A 16,092-nucleotide genomic window follows, 5' to 3' on the forward strand; every position below is an offset into this window, starting at 1 on the left:
TTCTTGTAGTTTTTTTTTTTTTTTTTTTTGGTTCAAATTTCTGTGTCATAATTTTCCTTTTTCCTAAAGAGCTCTTTATCTGCTGTTTGGGAATTTTCTCAGAGTTTTTTATTATCTGAAAGAATAATTTGCCTTCATTTTTGAATGATTTTTTTTTTCTAGACGTGGAATTCTAGGTTGGTATTTTTCCTTTAGGATTTTACGTTTGTTTATTTTGACTCTGGTCATTCCTGTTTTGATATGTCTGGCTGCTTTCACGACCCCTTTGTCATTAGTTTTCAGCAATTTCATTGGGTGCGTTTGGGTGTGGTTTTGTTCATGTTCTGCTTGAGTTTCACTGGAATTCTTAAACGTGGTGCTTTTTGGTTTTATTCAGATTTGAAGAAATTTCAGCCATTATTTCTTCAATAATTTCCTGTTCCCTACTTCTCTCCAAGTACACATTAGCCTGCTTGATATTTTCTTTTTTTTCTTTTTAAAGATTTATTTATGTATTTGAAAGTCAGAGTTACACAGAGAGAAGAGGGGCAGAGAGAGAGAGAGAGAGAGTGAGAGAGAGAGAGAGAGGTCTTCTATCTGCTGGTTCACTCCCCAAATTGCTGCAACAGCCAGAGCTGCACTGATCTGAGGCCAGGAACCTGGGGCTTCCTCCAGGTCTCCCACGTGGATGCAGAGGCCCAAGGACCTGGGCCATCTTCTGCTGCTTTCCCAGGTCACAGCAGAGAGCTGGGTCGGAAGTGGAGCAGCCAGGACTTGTACCAGCACCCATATGGGATGCCAGCGCTATAGGCAGTGGCTTTACTTGCTATACCACAGTGCCGGCCCCTTGATATTTTCTTGTTGCTTCTTCAATTCTCCATTCCCCCCCCTACTATTTTGTGTTTTCTGCTGGCTAGTGGTCATATTTTCTTCTGTCGTCCTAGTAATATCGTCATTATTTTAAAAATTTGATTAGATTTTTAAAAATTGTTTATTTGAAAGGCAGAGTTGGAGAGAGATATCTTCCATTTGTTCACTCCCCAAATGGCTGCAGTGGCCAGGGCTGGGCCAGGCTGAAGTCAGGAGCATCATCCAGGTCTCCCAAGTGGGCACAGGGGCCCAAACACTTGACCCATCTTTTGCTTTCCCAGGCGTATTAGCAGGGAGCTGGATCAGAAATAAAGAAGCTGGGACATGAACTGGTGCCCATATGGAATGCTGGCATCATGGGCAGTGGCTTAAGCGGCTATGCTACAATGCCAGCCCCTTGAATATATTTTTGGATAGATGATGGACACCACAAATTTTATATCAAGGTTGCATGCAGAGTTGATTTGGGGATATCTTTAGTGTTGGAAAACTATTACCATACTTGCTTGCTAATTTGGGGATAGAATCTAGTTTGTAAATAATTTCTCATCTCATTTATGATGGTGTTGTTTTACTGTCTTCTCTTAAGAAACTTGAAGAAAAAAGATGTGAGCTTTGCACTCAACAGTGTCACTGTTTACTGTGTTTTCAGGGAGCCCCAGCTCATATACCCCTGAACATAACAGTTGTCTACCAGAGTGTGCATGGGGATCCCAGGCTCTGTCTGCTTCTTACTTCCTTTTGGATTTTTATTGTGGGTGAGTATTCACTAATTGCATGTCAGATTTTTTAAAAAACTTCTCCATATCCAATCCCATCCCCTGGGTTATTTTGAAGCAAGGTGCGGATATCACGTGATAATCATCATTGCACCTAAAACAGTTCTGTGGATGAGATGTTTAATTTTATTAATAGGGAATTATGATGAAAATGGTGCAGTAACGTGTATCTCAGGTTTTATATATATATGTAAAACATATACAAAATATATATTTATATAAAAATAAAACGATAGATAGATATATAGATAAAGCACGTCCTTACCCTTGGCCTGCCCGGGCTGGATCTGCAGGAGGCCTGTGTTAAGTGTCCTGTCTCATGGGTCGCCCGCCATCTTGTGAGTGTTTTGTGCACTGCTCTGTCTGTCCTGTGGAGTGGCAGGAGTGCTGACGCCACAGCTGTCGCACTGCTGTTGCTGGTTTCCCTGTCGTTGTAGCTGGCTCTTTTCATAGGATGTTTCTGTTAGGATGTGATTCAATTCAGGTTTATCTGTGTTTAACAAGGTTCCTTCTAGAGGGCACGGCTGCTCCCCTCAGGATACATGTGCTGTCTGATTGCCTCTCTTTTTGAGATGTCATTAGCTATGGATGGTACTTACCTACATTCATAAAGGGTTTGTACAAGTAATGCTTTTAATTCTTAAATTCCTTTCTCTTTTATCAGCTAGATTATTTTATTTTATTATTTTGTTACATAGATTGAATAAGAAAGGGGGAAAAATTACCAGATTTCCCTTGTTGTGTACCAGTCCTCAAAATAACGACCATCTTCTAAAAACAGCTAATCAGAGTTTATGAAAATAGTGCCCTGTGATGTGTTTCAGCCTGATGTGGTGATGCTCCGTACTGGTGCCACACTGCCTGGCTGCTGGGCGGGTCCAGCCGCGTCCTGGGTGCTGCCTGACTGCGGTGCTCGGCTAACTCCCTGGCTCGCTGACGTGTTAGGTGGTTCCTGCACTTCCTCTGCAATCAGCCATTTTCCCAAGGACTCAGGTTTTGTTGGAGTGAAGAACGGTAGTTTGGAGAGCAGAGTCTGGCTCCTAGGGGTGTCACTGCTGATGAGTTTGGTCACTGATCATTGTTTTATATAGCGATGTATTTTTGTAAAGGGCAAGCATGAGTTCATACTGCTCATTCCGATTCAGATGCAGGACTTCAGGATTTGGGCTTCAGCTCATTGGTCTTGTGTCTGTATATCCTTGGAACCAAGCCAAAAGTCTGAGTTCTCAGCGACTCCATTGTGGGCACTCATTTGCTTCAACCAACAGTAGGGTCACAGTGCTCTTAGATCCACATTTCAAGAAGTACCACCGTCAATGTGATCCTTGAAAACAGCTTAGGATTTTGTTGTAGTTCTTGTGACCTTTTGTATTCTATTAGAGGAGTACAAAGTTCTCTCTCTATGAATACGTTTCCCCTAATTGGACACATAATCAGATACATTTGTTTAATTTTAGCACTGATGAGTAGGCATTGTTTTTAAAATCTCTGTATTTCTGGAATTATTTATTTGAAAGTCAGAGTTACACAGAGAGAGGTAGAGACAGAGAGATTGGTCTTTCATCCACTCCCCAGATGGCCACAATGGCCGGAGCTGTGCCGATCCAAAGCCAGGAGCCAGGAGCTTCTTCTGGGTCTCCCACGTGGGTGCAGGGGCCCAAGCACCTGGGCCATCTTCTCCATCTTCTACTGCTTTCCCAGGCCATAGCAGGGAGCTGGATTGGAAGTGGAGCACATGCTGGTGCTTCAGGCCAGAGCATTAACCCGCTGCGCCATAGCGCCGGCCCGGGAATTATATTTATATAGTGCCAAAATTGAATTTTAAAGAAATATATGTTCAAAAAATACATAATTCCTCATTTCCAAAATAAGTAATAACTTAAAAAATTCTATTGAAAATTCTGTAGGCTTATTCTATTGAAAAAGAAGGAAACGATGTGTCACATTAATTTCCCTTTTCTTAGGTTAATGGCTACGTACTAGACACCCTTGACCTTTTTTCTTTTGTTTTTAGCTCAATGTATTCCAGAAGCCACTTCTAAAAACAGAGCGGAGCTCCTCGTTCCCCCTCTCCCACAGTGGCTAGGGCTCCCTCGTGCATATGCCCTGCCAGCCCCTTGCTAAGGCTGTGTTCAGTTTTGCCTTTACAGCAGTACTGTGCTAAACAGTCCTGTGCATATTTCTTTTTATGCTCTTGCTGGTATGTAATTAGGATAGATTCCTAAAAGAGAGATTGTGATGAAGGCGTAAATGGGTTTGTGATTTTGCTTAATTGCCTAATTCCTGTCTCGAGAGGTTGCAGCATTCTGCCTCCCCATCAGCAATCTTCGAGTGCCCGTTTCCCCTCAGCTTTGCCAACAGAATATATCATCGAAATGCTGGATTTCTGCCAGTCCAATAGGTGAGACGTGGCATCCGAGTATCGTCTCAATTTGCATTTCATTATGAGCGAGTCAAACCGCTTCTTAAACAGACTCACTGATTTTTCTCCCCAACTTCACTGCCATGTGCAGAGTAGCTGGCGCTGCCAAGTCTTGTCCTTGGGGGACTTGGCGCGAGAGATCAGGTACTTGTCTTTGTGGTACAAATCGCTGTCCCCACTGTCAGCTTAGGAATTGGCTGTCTGTAGGTATATGAACACAGAAACTCTTCTTTCTGACTCTCACCTTTTAAAATACAGGTACCCTATGCCTTTAAAGAAAATTACTTCGTTCCCGTCTCACCGGGCTTTTGGGATAACAGAGGTAAGTGTCTGTATTCAGGTATAGAGGGAAGTGTCTATATATTTATCTTTAATCTGAATCTGAAGGGACTTTTTTTCTGTGCTGAAAGCCAACACAAACTCCATCCATGTTCGTGATTCAGGAGGGAAGAACACGTCCAGTGACTCCACAGCCCACTTCAGAACTTAGAGGGAAGAGCAGTCCTGGTGTGAACACCCCAGTTTGAATGGGGCAGGGCTGGGGAGGCAGCGGCTCCATTTCCTGCCCCTACGTGGAGGGCTGAACCAGCTTACTCGAATCAGTTCCATGGCAGTTGACAGAGATCAGTCCCAGACCCTGTGACTTGAGTATACGCTTTCCAAGCTGTGTTCTTCTAACTGGGAATGGGACAAGTAAGTTTGGAGGATGTGGTGGGGTGGCTTCGCCCAGTTAGCTGCGTCCTGAGAAGGTTCTCGCTGTCCAGTGCATGGATACCTTGGGATGTCAGGGGCCCCACTGTTGGCAAGAAGCCTGTTGTGTGAGAGTCCCTGCGATGATGGTGTTCCCTCAGTCAGGAATGAGAGTAACGTGAGAGGATTTCACAGTTGGACATGTGTGTATTGTAGATAAAACGGCACAATTTAAACTGGAGATTTTATTACGTGCGTGTATCCTTTCGAGATTCCACAACACGGCAAAGATATCTTTGCTACCTTGTTGGATAGCATCACACGTACCCTTCGCTAATTTGATTCCGTAATATACTTCCACACAAGCTTCTTCCCGGAAGAGAGTTTTTCTGTAGAGAATCCAGCCCTGAAGAATGGATTTAGCTAATTCTGTAGTGTCACGCGTGATGGTAAAACTGAAAGTGGTAAGGCAAAATAAATACGTTCTGTAACTGTATCATGGGATTTTTTTTTCCCCAAAGGGAAATATCCTCAGGTTCTTAGATTTTAGGTGACTTATATCTGCTGTGTGCTCTAGAAGACACTTGGTTAATGCCTGGGTTTCCTGAAAGCCTCAACCAAGCTGACAGCCAGCATCCGTCATTCGGCTCTCCACTCCACCGACGTGGGTAAGAACCAGCACAGCTTTGCTGCTGCTTGTAAAATGGGATTGAGCTACAGTGATGCAAAGCGTGGGGTCGTCTCATAAACACATGTGGGGTTCCTGTGTAGCTGACATTTCAGGCAGGGTAGGAGAGTGAGTGGTGTGCGCCTCGTCCCGCCCACATGTCTGAGATGACGTCAACACCCAGGACTGCCTCTGCCTTCCGCCCCCAGCTGTGTTTGTGTGGAATGTCAGCCGGCACTTCCTAGCACGAAGTGGCTGAGGCGGTGGTGGCAAAGCTGTATTCTGTTACCAAATCCCATGTGCTCGTTCATGCAAAGTGGTGAGAAAAGGAACTTTTGAGCCAGAACTGGAATGAATGGTTTTCCCTGGAACTACGGCACATTTTTTATAGAGAGAACATGGTGTTCTTTGACTTACACATAGCGGCTTCCTGTCTACCAGGGACCCTTTGGCTTGTTAAAAGCTCCTTGGATCTACTTTAAATTGTATCCTGACGCAGCACTCTAATGGTGTCTGTGTGATGGCAAAGCCGGGGATGCAACGGCGTGGCTGGCAGAGCTGGTGCTCGGGACCACGTCTTCCTGCCCAAGGCAGGTGTAGGTTGGCATCCGCCAGGTTGAAGCCCGGGCTCGTAACCTCAGCCTTTCTGTTCTCTGAACTTGAGGCTGAAGAGAACCGACATGCTGTCAAGCTGTTTGTTGGTGCTACAGCGCATGAGAGGGAAGGCTGCAACTCAGCCCTTCTCCTGTGGGCAGGCCCCAGGACCTCACCACGTTTATGAAAGCCAGCCATTGGAAGTAGCTCAGGGCAGATGGGCAGTGCCTGTGTGGAGAGTTTGTTTCCTATTACAGCTGTCTGGCTCACTTTGGCCTGCCTTCACAACTGCTCTAGGCTTGTTTCTTATTCTGTAAAGCGAATGGATTGAAATGGTACCAACTGGGGCCAGCGCTGTGGCATAGTGGGCTAAGTCTCCACCTGCAGCACTGGCATCCCATATGGGTGCCGGTTCGTGTCCCAGTTGCTCCTCTTCTGATCCAGCTCTCTGCTATGGCCTGGGAAAGCAGTAGAAAATGGTCCAAGTCCCTGGGCCCCTGCACCTGCATGGGAGACCTGGAAGAAACTCCTGGTTCCTGGCTTCAGATAGGCCCAGCTTCGGCTGTTGTGGCCATTTGAGGAGTGAACCAGCAGGTGGAAGACCTCTCTCTCTCTGTCTCTCCCTCTCTCCATCTGTACCTCTGCCTCTCAAATAAATAAATAAATAAATGGAAGGAACCTGGCAATGATGGCTGAGATCTTTGGGGAAAAAAAAGAAATGATACATATTTAGGACAAACAGTAATTTAGTTTTCATGAAGCAATAATTTCTCAAAAGTTTTGGTCCTGCATGCTTTGTTAGCATTTCCCAGAAGAGCCAGTAGGATGTTTTTGTAGATGCATTCAAATAGGAGTTTTCACAAAGTTCACAGAAAATACACATCACAGCCAGTGCTGTGGCTCAATAGGCTAATCCTCTGCCTTGCGGCGCCAGCACACCGAGTTCTAGTCCCGGTCGGGGCGCCAGATTCTGTCCCGGTTGCCCCTCTTCCAGGCCAGCTCTCTGCTGTGGCCCGGGAGTGCAGTGGAGGATGGCCCAAGTGCTTGGGCCCTGCACCCCATGGGAGACCAGGAGAAGCACCTGGCTCCTGCCATCGGATCAGAGCAGTGCGCCAGCCGCAGCGTGGCGGCCATTGGAGGGTGAACCAACGGCAAAAGGAAGACCTTTCTCTCTGTCTCTCTCTCTCTCACTGTCCACTCTGCCTGTCAAAAATAAAAAAATAAAAATAAAAATAAATAAATAAAAAGAAAATACACATCAGAAAACTGCATGGATTTAAAAAAAAATTTGCTCCAAAATTAACATATTTTAATTTCATTTTCCCGTGAGCTTTTTTAAGTTCCCTCATGGGGGAGTATGTCCTGATGAACCAATAGTAACTTGAAAATGTCCTAAGTCACAGTGCGTTTAATACACATACAGAACATATAGCTTAGCACCACAGTCCACTGTAAGGTATCTGTCGTTTACCCTCGTGAGAACTGAGTTTCCCCGCTGTGGCTGCTCAGCGTTGCGAGAGGATCGCGCCACACTGCCAGCCAGGGAAGCGATCAGAACTCACAGTGCAGCCTCTACTGAACGTCTGCTGCTTTTGTCCCTTTGTAGAGTTGAAAAATTCCAAGTTGAATTCTTGAGTCAAGGACCATCTGTGTGTGTGTGTGTGTGTGTGTGTGTGTGTGAGAGAGAGGGAGAGAGAGAGAGAGAGAGGGGCGAGGAGCTGGCTTAAGTGGTCCTGGAGGCTGAGAAGGCCCCTGACCTGCGAGAGAGAGAGAGAGAGAGAGAGGGAGAGAGAGGCGAGGAGCTGGCTTAAGTGGTCCTGGAGGCTGAGAAGGCCCCTGACCTGCGAGAGAGAGAGAGAGAGAGAGAGAGAGAGGGAGAGAGAGGCGAGGAGCTGGCTTAAGTGGTCCTGGAGGCTGAGAAGGCCCCTGACCTGTGTGGTGTAGTTTCAGGATGAGCCTGAAGGCCTGAGAAGCCAGAGAACTGGTGGTGTCGTTCCAGTCCACAGATGGAGAAAATGGGCGGTGCAGCTCAGCGGGCGGGCAGGTGAATCCATGCTGCCTCCTGTTGGTTCCAGGCAGGCCCTCAGAGGATTGGAGGCTGCGCCCCACACCGGAGAGGGCAGCCCGCTGCACTGAATCCAGCAGTTCAGGTGCTGTTCTGTTGTGGAAACACCCTCCCGGGCACACCCCGAAATAGTGTCACCAGCTATCTGGGCCTCCTGTGACCTAGCCAAGTTGACACAAGAATTAGTGTCACGTACGCCTTTATGTGTTTAAAACTGTCGAGGACCCTGGTTGGTCTCAGCCGAGTCGTTGCCTGGCCAGAGGTGGACATGAGGTTGCCGCACCTGCTCTGCGTGCTCCAGTCTTCCTGCCCACTGCGCATGGGCAGGATGGCCTGCAAGCAGATCTGTTACCCAGAAAACTCCCCAGACAAGCACCCCAAACCCTCCTGATGTCTGAGGAGGAAGGCAGGAGACTTGGTGTCCACCAGGTCCAGGGTGAATCCACTACTTGAGTCGTGAGCCAGAGCCACGTAGTCTTCTCTTCAGATGACCTCTTCCAAAAGAGCCACAAAAGTGAAATATATCTGCCCACATTTAATGTGTAAAGTAGCTTTCAGTGAATACTTGGAAAATATGCAGATCACGCATCCATACCTGCACGAGCTGTATTTTTCACAGCAGCAGAACTCAGTTAAAGGCAGCTGCCCGTAGTTACTCTAAGGGGTTTAAGATAAAATGTCCTCTAGGCAGTGTTCTCTCTCTCTCCCTCTCTCTCTCTCTCTCTCTCTCCCTCCCTCTTTCAGATAAATTTATTTATTTGAAAGGCAGAGTTACGCAGAGAGAGCAAGCGAGAGGTGTTCCTCCGCTGGTTCACTCCCCAAATGGCCACAACAGCCAGAGTTGGGCCAATCTGAGGCCAGGAGCTGGGAGCTTCTTCTGGGTCTCCCACGTGGGTGCAGGGGCCCAAGGACTTGAGCCATCTTCCACTGCTTTCCCAGGCCACAGCAGAGAGCTAGAACGGAAGTGGAGCAGCTGAGTCTCAAACCAGTGCCCATATGGTATGCCTGCACTGCAGGTAGCTTTACTGGCTAAGCCACAGTGCCAGTCCCCAGTTCTTCTCTTAGTATAAGTGCTTGCCTTATATATAATATAATAGGCTTGCCTATTACCTTTATTAAAGTTTGTATATTACATTTTTTTAAAAAATATTGAAGATACTGAGAAATTTTTTTCTGTGGTTTACCTATTTTTAAAGATTTATTTATTTGAAAGGCAGAATTACAGAGAGAGGGAGAGACAGAGGAGATCTTCCATGTACCGACTCACTCCGCAAATGGCTGTAATAGTTGGGACTGGGTCAGGCTGAAGTCAGGAGTCAGGAACTCCATCTGGGTCTCCCACATGGATGGCAGAGGCCCAAGCCCTTGGGCCATCTTCCACTGCTTTCCCAGGTGCATTAGCAGGGAGCTGGATCGGAAGTGGCGCCGATATGGGATGTTGGCATCACAGAATGTTGCTTAACCCTTTGCAACATAATGCCAGCCCTACAAATTTCTTAAGACAACTGAATTCTCCCATTTGTTTCTGTTCAGAGCTGCATCATTTTGGTTGAATTTTATAAAGAAAATTCTGCATCACACAGATGCATGGTTGGAGAATGGATGCCTGTTAGATAATTGTGGTCAGTCTTTGATACTGCACTAGACGTTGACAGTGGGGTTGCTTACAGTTGTTTGCCATGTGGACTGTGAAACCCCACGACTGGAGTGTTTGTTACACCACGATCCACGGGTGTGTTTGCATGCTGGATGCGTCTTGGCTATGCGTGGTTTGTAACCTTATGCCTTGTTCATTGGAAAGTATTGATTCTTTGAGTCATGCAGATCTTCTAAATGGCAGCACATTTAGTTATCCAACATTTAAAAATTACATTTAATATCACCAATCTCACACCGTTTGATACTTGCTTTCCAAAGTTCCAGTTTTTGCTCGAGAGTTCAATTTTATCTTAGCAAGAAGTACTGTCAGTTACTCCTGAGCTGAAGGACTTGTTGATTAGAGGAGAGGTCTGCCTGAAATGCTGTCTGAACAGCCAGACTGCCTCCCAGCCGTCCTTGCAAACGGGGTGAGTGTTCCAGGAAGAGAAGTGACAGGTTCACCTTGAACTGCACCGCAAGCACAGGGCTTTTCCCGGAGAGACTCCTGACTGCAGTAGCAGCAGGGGCACTTTGTGCATTTGTCCCATTTTAGATGGCCAAAAAGACAGTCTCGAGGGTCAAGCTTTAAAAAATATTAACCGTTTTATTCCTTCCTCAAGGACTTTCTTAAAGGAAACTGGTCTTTTATTGCCCATGAGTGTGAGACCGTGAGGGGCTCGATACCTGGGACTCCCTGCTGAGGCCCCAGTGGGGTTTCTCACTGCTGTGTCTCCACCATCTGTGCAGGTGTCAGCCAGTGAAAGAGGCAGACGACGTGTGAGGACAGTCGCGGACATCCTGACAACCTCATGAACCCGCGTGTCGTGGGTACCTCCAGGGGTCCCTGAGCCACTTGGAAGCCCGTGGCAGTTCTGTCCAAGCCACCAGCAGTGCTGGGATGGAGGAGGAGGGTGTCTGCGTTGGGCAGAGCTGCATGACATGGTAAGCCAGTACTGTCCCCATGAACGATGGGAGGCTTGCAGCGAATTTTGATCTGTAAGCTGGAGGAAGGTTCTCGAGCAGCCACACCGCTTGGGAGCAGTAGGCGGCCAGGGCCCCACAGTGCGTGGTCCATGGTGAAGCCTCTGGCACTGCTCCCACCACCCTGGGCTGATCCATTGCTGCCGATCAGCTCTGAGACCACCTGTGCCCGTAACCAACCCCGGCACAGCCCACCCTCCTCCACCTGGCGCCTTGGGGACCACGTGCCCTTGTCTCCCCCCTCTTTCTCCTCACACCCACTGGTCTTTCACTGCCCCGTGCTCCTGCAGTGTCCCCTCCTTGACTTGCCCCATAGACTAGGAACTTGACATTGACTTTCAGCATGGAGTGTGTGCCCGCCGGACCTGAGCCTCATTCACAGGAGAGCAGGAGCTCTGGCTGTATGCGCTGCCTCAGAGGTCAGTCCTGTTCTATGAAAGGGACGTCGTGCAGCAGAGACCTGGCCTGTGTCTCACCACCCCACTGGCCCGAGGGCTCGGCCCACAGCAGCGGCTCAGGGCTAATTAGAACTCCATCCATGGTGCTACTTCCGATGCCCAGCATGCCTCACGCCAGCCTGACCCCCACAGCTGCCCACAAGGTCTGTCCTGTCTGGATGCCTCCATCTGTCTCCATGTACTGGAGCAGCCTGGGTGCTCTCCCCTCGCCGCCCCCCACCCCTGTCTGGCCAGATATGTGGTTTCTTGTTGGTTCAGGAGGGTCTTTGTTTTGACAACCATGACTTTTAAGAAGCTAGATGTGGTGTTTTTGGCAGGAAAGGCCAGGGGAAGCGCTGAGTTTTGACAGCAGGTGCCTGGGTGACGGCGACACAGGGAACGGCCGGTCCATGTCTGAGTGCAAAGTCCAACCAGGAAAGAGCTCAGGGCACTCCTGGCTGCGGCAGGGGAGCCCTCTATTGAGGGTTGCTGTGCTGATGGTCTGGGTGTGCATGGGTAGCATATTCTTGCCTTAAAGGAGGAAGAGACAGCATGTTCAAAGGCATCATGTTTCCAAGTTCCCCGGTTACTGAGGCCTGAAATCCCTTTGTTAGCAATCCGCTGCTAAGCCTGCTGTCTCCTCAGGTTCCTCCTCCACCTTTTTTTTTTTTTTTTCCTAAGAATTTAAAGGAGTGTTAGGTAGAGAGAGAAATCTTCCATCCACTGATTCGCTTCCTAAATGGCTGTAACAACCAGGACTGACTGGCCAGGCTGAAGCCAGGAGCCTGGAACTCCATTTGGATCTCCCATGTGGATGGCAGGAGCCAAAGCACTTGGCCATCGTCTGCTGCCTTCCCAGGTGCATTAGCAGGGAGCTGGATTAGAATTGGAGCAGCCGGGACTTGAACTAGCTCCGGTTCCAAGTAATTGCATTTTTACAAGGAGACAAGGGGGCTGGCATTGTGATATAGTGGTAAAGCTGCCACCTGCGATGCTAGCAGCCCATCTGGGTGCCTATTTGAGACCCAGATGGAATTCCTAGCTCCTGGCTTCTGGCTGGCCCGGTCATGACTATCAGGGCCAACTAGGAGAGTGAACCAGTGGATGGAAAAACCTTTCTCTCTCTGCCTTTAAAAAGTATGCAGTTCCTCTCAGAAACCCTGAATAACTAACTGAAACTTCTGCTAACAAGTTAGTGTGTGGCGCCAGCTGCATGCAGAGTGGAGCTGCCTGGGGGGCAACCTGTGGAGTTGCTGGCGCAAGGGCAGACGAGCAGGCTCCGGAGTGCGGGCTCAGGTTCCAGGCCCAACGCCTGAATCTCTGATTGAAGAATATGGCTGTTACATGTTGGTGACTCATGCTGAGTGTCTCAAACGGAATCTCACGAAGCCGTCATCCTGACTGGGGAGGTAGGAAGTCTCCTTGGAGAAAGTGGCTTTGCCCTGCCCTGGCCAGGGGAGTGCGATCTGGAAGCAAGAACGGCACGTGGGAGCCCTTGGGAGACTGACAGGTGTGTCTTAGTGCTGGTGCACAGGGGACACGACCAGGACTGGGGGTGGGGGTGGGGTGAGCCCCCAGAATGGCATGGCCAGGCTGAGCTGCTCACCCCAGGAACCCACATGCCTCCAAGGGCCTAGAGCAGAAGGGGAGACGAATTCCTGCCGTGGGACTGTCCTTTAGGCTCCGTCGTCTGCTGGGCTGCAGGATTGGCCCAGAAGCTGTCGGGGACCGTCCGTGGGCAGAGGCAGCGGGGTGGGGAGGGCAGACTCGGGGAGGCAGCGGGGTGGGGAGGGCAGACTCGGGGAGGCTGCGTGGTGGGCAGGCAGTAGCCTGGCTTTGGAGCTGCAGGAAGGTTGCCTCTGCCTTGAGGAACATGAGGGGACAGGTGGGAGAGAGGGGAGTCTGGACTTTCTGGGCCCAGGGAGGAGACACAGCCCCTTCTGAATGTGCCCACAGCTCCTGGGCCAGGGGTGCCCCCTGTGCTGTGCAGTGGGACCTCTGTTAGAGGACAGAGTGCTGATAGATCACACTTTGTTACCAACTTTATTCAAGTCAGTGTCTTTATCACCGCCTATACAGGCCTCAGCCATAGGGTTGGAGGCAGAAAGCTGAGTTTGGAGGTGTTGGCTGCTTTTCTCTGTGGGTGCGTCTAGAAGAATGGAGGTGGGGAGTTTGGGGCAGGTGCAGGGAGAGAGGGGACTGACAGGTGCAGGGAGGCCAGGGAGCTAGCAGGGTAGGCATGCCGGGGTGCCAGCAGGAGGAGGCGTCATTCTGTCTCCAGCTGGGGTGTTTGCATGCAGGTGCAACTAACAGGAGGTGGAGCAGGAGCGTGACGGGGTGGCGGGAGTTGGAACAACAGGCCGGCACCTCACTTGGAGCCTTCCAAAGCCTTCTTGGAAACCCCTGTTGCATTAGACGCCTCATCGTCGATGTTAGTGGCTTCATCTCAGGCATTGTACCCCTGAATGCTGGACATTGTTGGGTCGTCAATTGCCTCAACTCTGGAACGAGGATTAGATGCGAGCAGTTGGCCTTCAGACTCTGTGCCACATCTCTGTCTCCCCCCGACCCCCCGCTCTACCCCATCGCGTTTCTTTGTCTCCTGGTGGCCAGTGATGAGGGCAGCAAAACCCTCACCCACAGGTTTGCTGGGGGGAGCCTCGCAGACCCGTCGTCCGGTCTTGCCGCTGTCATTCCACGGCCCTCTCTTTCTGCCTGTGTGTGTCCCCAGTCATACTGGGCTGGCGGCTGCCAGGCTGTCCTCTCCTTAACCCAGCTGCCTCTGGAAAGAGCCTGTTTTCCAGCTGAGGTCACGTCCGGTCCCGGAGGTTAGCACTCCAACGTGTAAATGCAGGCAGGAAGGAGTTCTGCCTTTGATATCCTTGGACAAGAATCTGCATTTTTTCTGCTGGTCCCCAGGAGGCTGGAGGCCCCTGCATGAGCCAGGTCCCGGAAGCCCCCCAGGGAGAGATTTTCCAAAGGCATCTGGGGCTGCAGCAGTGGCACGGACTCACCCCTGCCCTGGGTGTCTGCGTGGTGACACTCACATTAGGCTGTCACAAGCTGCAGGTGGCAGCTGTCCCACCAGCGGTTCCTGGGACTCCGGAGTCTGCAGGACCCACGGCCTGGCCCAGCTTTGAGTCCCTACCCGCTCCGGTCCTGCTCAGTCTGGTTGTCTTTTGTAGACCCCTCTGTGGGGCACAGCAGTGGCCTCAGGGGAGGGACGCTTTGTCTCTAGGACCAAAAATGCCAGCTGGCGGCTGTGTTTTCTTCTCAGGGGAGGGGAAGAGGGTGCACAAAGCAGCTACTATTCTTTGCCGTCGGACAGACTATGCCCAGGTCTTCCCCAGACCCCTGCTCCCTAAGTTCTTAGTAACACGGGAGCCCTGGACCTTGGTCAGGTGTGCAGTGCCGCCCAGATCCACGCGTCTTACCAGCTCCTCGTACTGGCCAGTGCTGGCCATGTGATGGGGGCCTGCGTCCTCACATGCATCCACGTGGAAGCTGGCACTGCCCTGAGCGAGGCTGGGACATGTGCTGTTCTGAACCCCCTTCTGTGGTGGGGCAGGAAGAACGTGTTGACCACACGCACACTGGTATTCCTGAGGCTGTGTCACCTGTTTGGACAGGCTCCCCAGGGACTCTGCGCTGGTCCCTCCTGTGTTGGGTCCTTTCCTGGGTTTGCAGGACAGACAGGAGCCCGATGTGGTGAGGACCTGACTTGTGTCCTCTTGGCTGTCAGAGGCTTTGCCAGCCCTGCCCTCTCTCAGTGGGGGCGGGGCAGCCTCAGAGGCCTCCACATGGCCTTCCTCCATGCCGCAAGATTCAAGAGGGTTTTGGCTAGTTATGCCATATGTTCGTTCCCATCACACTTTTGGGGTGATGGTCCCTCATCAGGACCTAGGTGCAAATGGACAGCTATGACACTGCTTCCCATCTGTGGGCTGGTGTCGGTGTGGGTTCCCCGCAATGTCACAGAACTGGAGTCCATCTGGAACATTTGTCCAGAGATCTCTGGGTTGTCATGCAGATGATCACAGCTTTGGACACAGTGTTGGTTTTACTTATTTTGTTTAAGATTTATTTATTTATTTGAAAGAGTTATACATAGAGAAGGAGAGGCAGAGAGAGAGAGAGAGATCTTCCATCTGCTGGTTCACTCCCCAGATGGCCACAATGGGTGGAGCTGTGCCGATGTGAAGCCAGGAGCCAGGAGCTTCTTGCGGGTCTCCCACGTGAGTGCAGGGGCCCTTGGGCCTTCTTCTACTGCTTTCCCAGACCATAGTAGAGAGCTGGATTGGAAGTGGAGCAACCAGGACTTGAACTGGTGCCTGTGTGGGATGCTGGCTCTGTAAGGTGGCGGCTTTACCTACCACACCACAGCGCCGGTCCTGATCATCTGGTTTTTCTTTAATTTATCAATGCAATGATTTTCTAATATTGAAGCAATCATGTATTCCTGAGATAAGTACAACTTGGTGAAGGGTAATGTTTTCTGTAAATTGTTGAATATGGCTGTAAATATTTTGGAAGTCTTGTGTCTATGTGGTAATCATGATTTGTATTTTTTCTTGTATTATCCTTGTTTGATTTAGTATCAAAAATAGTCTGCCCTCATCAAATGAATTGAGAGGGCTCCTATCTTTCTGTATTCCCAGAAGAGTTTGTATAACATTAGAAATAGTTCCTTGGATTTTTTTGGTAGCACTCAACTATAAAATTGTCTGAGGTTAGTTTTTAAAATTCATATGATTGTTTTCAGAGTAGTCAGATTTTCTCTCCTGTGTTGATTTTGATGGATGAAATCATAACACAATTCACTTATTACAGGGCCAAAATAGCTCATATCCCCTCCTACACAAATACCCAAGAGATGTCATCTGAGCACACCCAGGCCGACCTAGCAAGGCTCCTCAGAGCGTCAGTGTTTGTAAACAGCTCTGTGCGGCCAACGCAGGTCCCCTGCAGGA

The 16,092-nt window shown here is 49.6% G+C and overlaps 1 long non-coding RNA gene across 1 annotated transcript; it reads left to right on the plus strand.

The window, feature by feature from the left end:
- Nucleotides 1-447: 447 nt before the first annotated feature.
- Nucleotides 448-11,248, plus strand: LOC127493704 (uncharacterized). The gene is made up of 4 exons (XR_011390273.1): nucleotides 448-1,607; nucleotides 4,309-4,372; nucleotides 5,262-5,408; nucleotides 10,452-11,248. It is a non-coding gene; the product is annotated as an uncharacterized lncRNA (long non-coding RNA).
- The last annotated feature ends 4,844 nt before the right edge of the window (nucleotides 11,249-16,092 follow it).

This window comes from Oryctolagus cuniculus, chromosome 7 (genome assembly GCF_964237555.1).
Source record: "Oryctolagus cuniculus chromosome 7, mOryCun1.1, whole genome shotgun sequence".
NCBI classification, from domain to species: Eukaryota; Metazoa; Chordata; class Mammalia; order Lagomorpha; family Leporidae; genus Oryctolagus; species Oryctolagus cuniculus.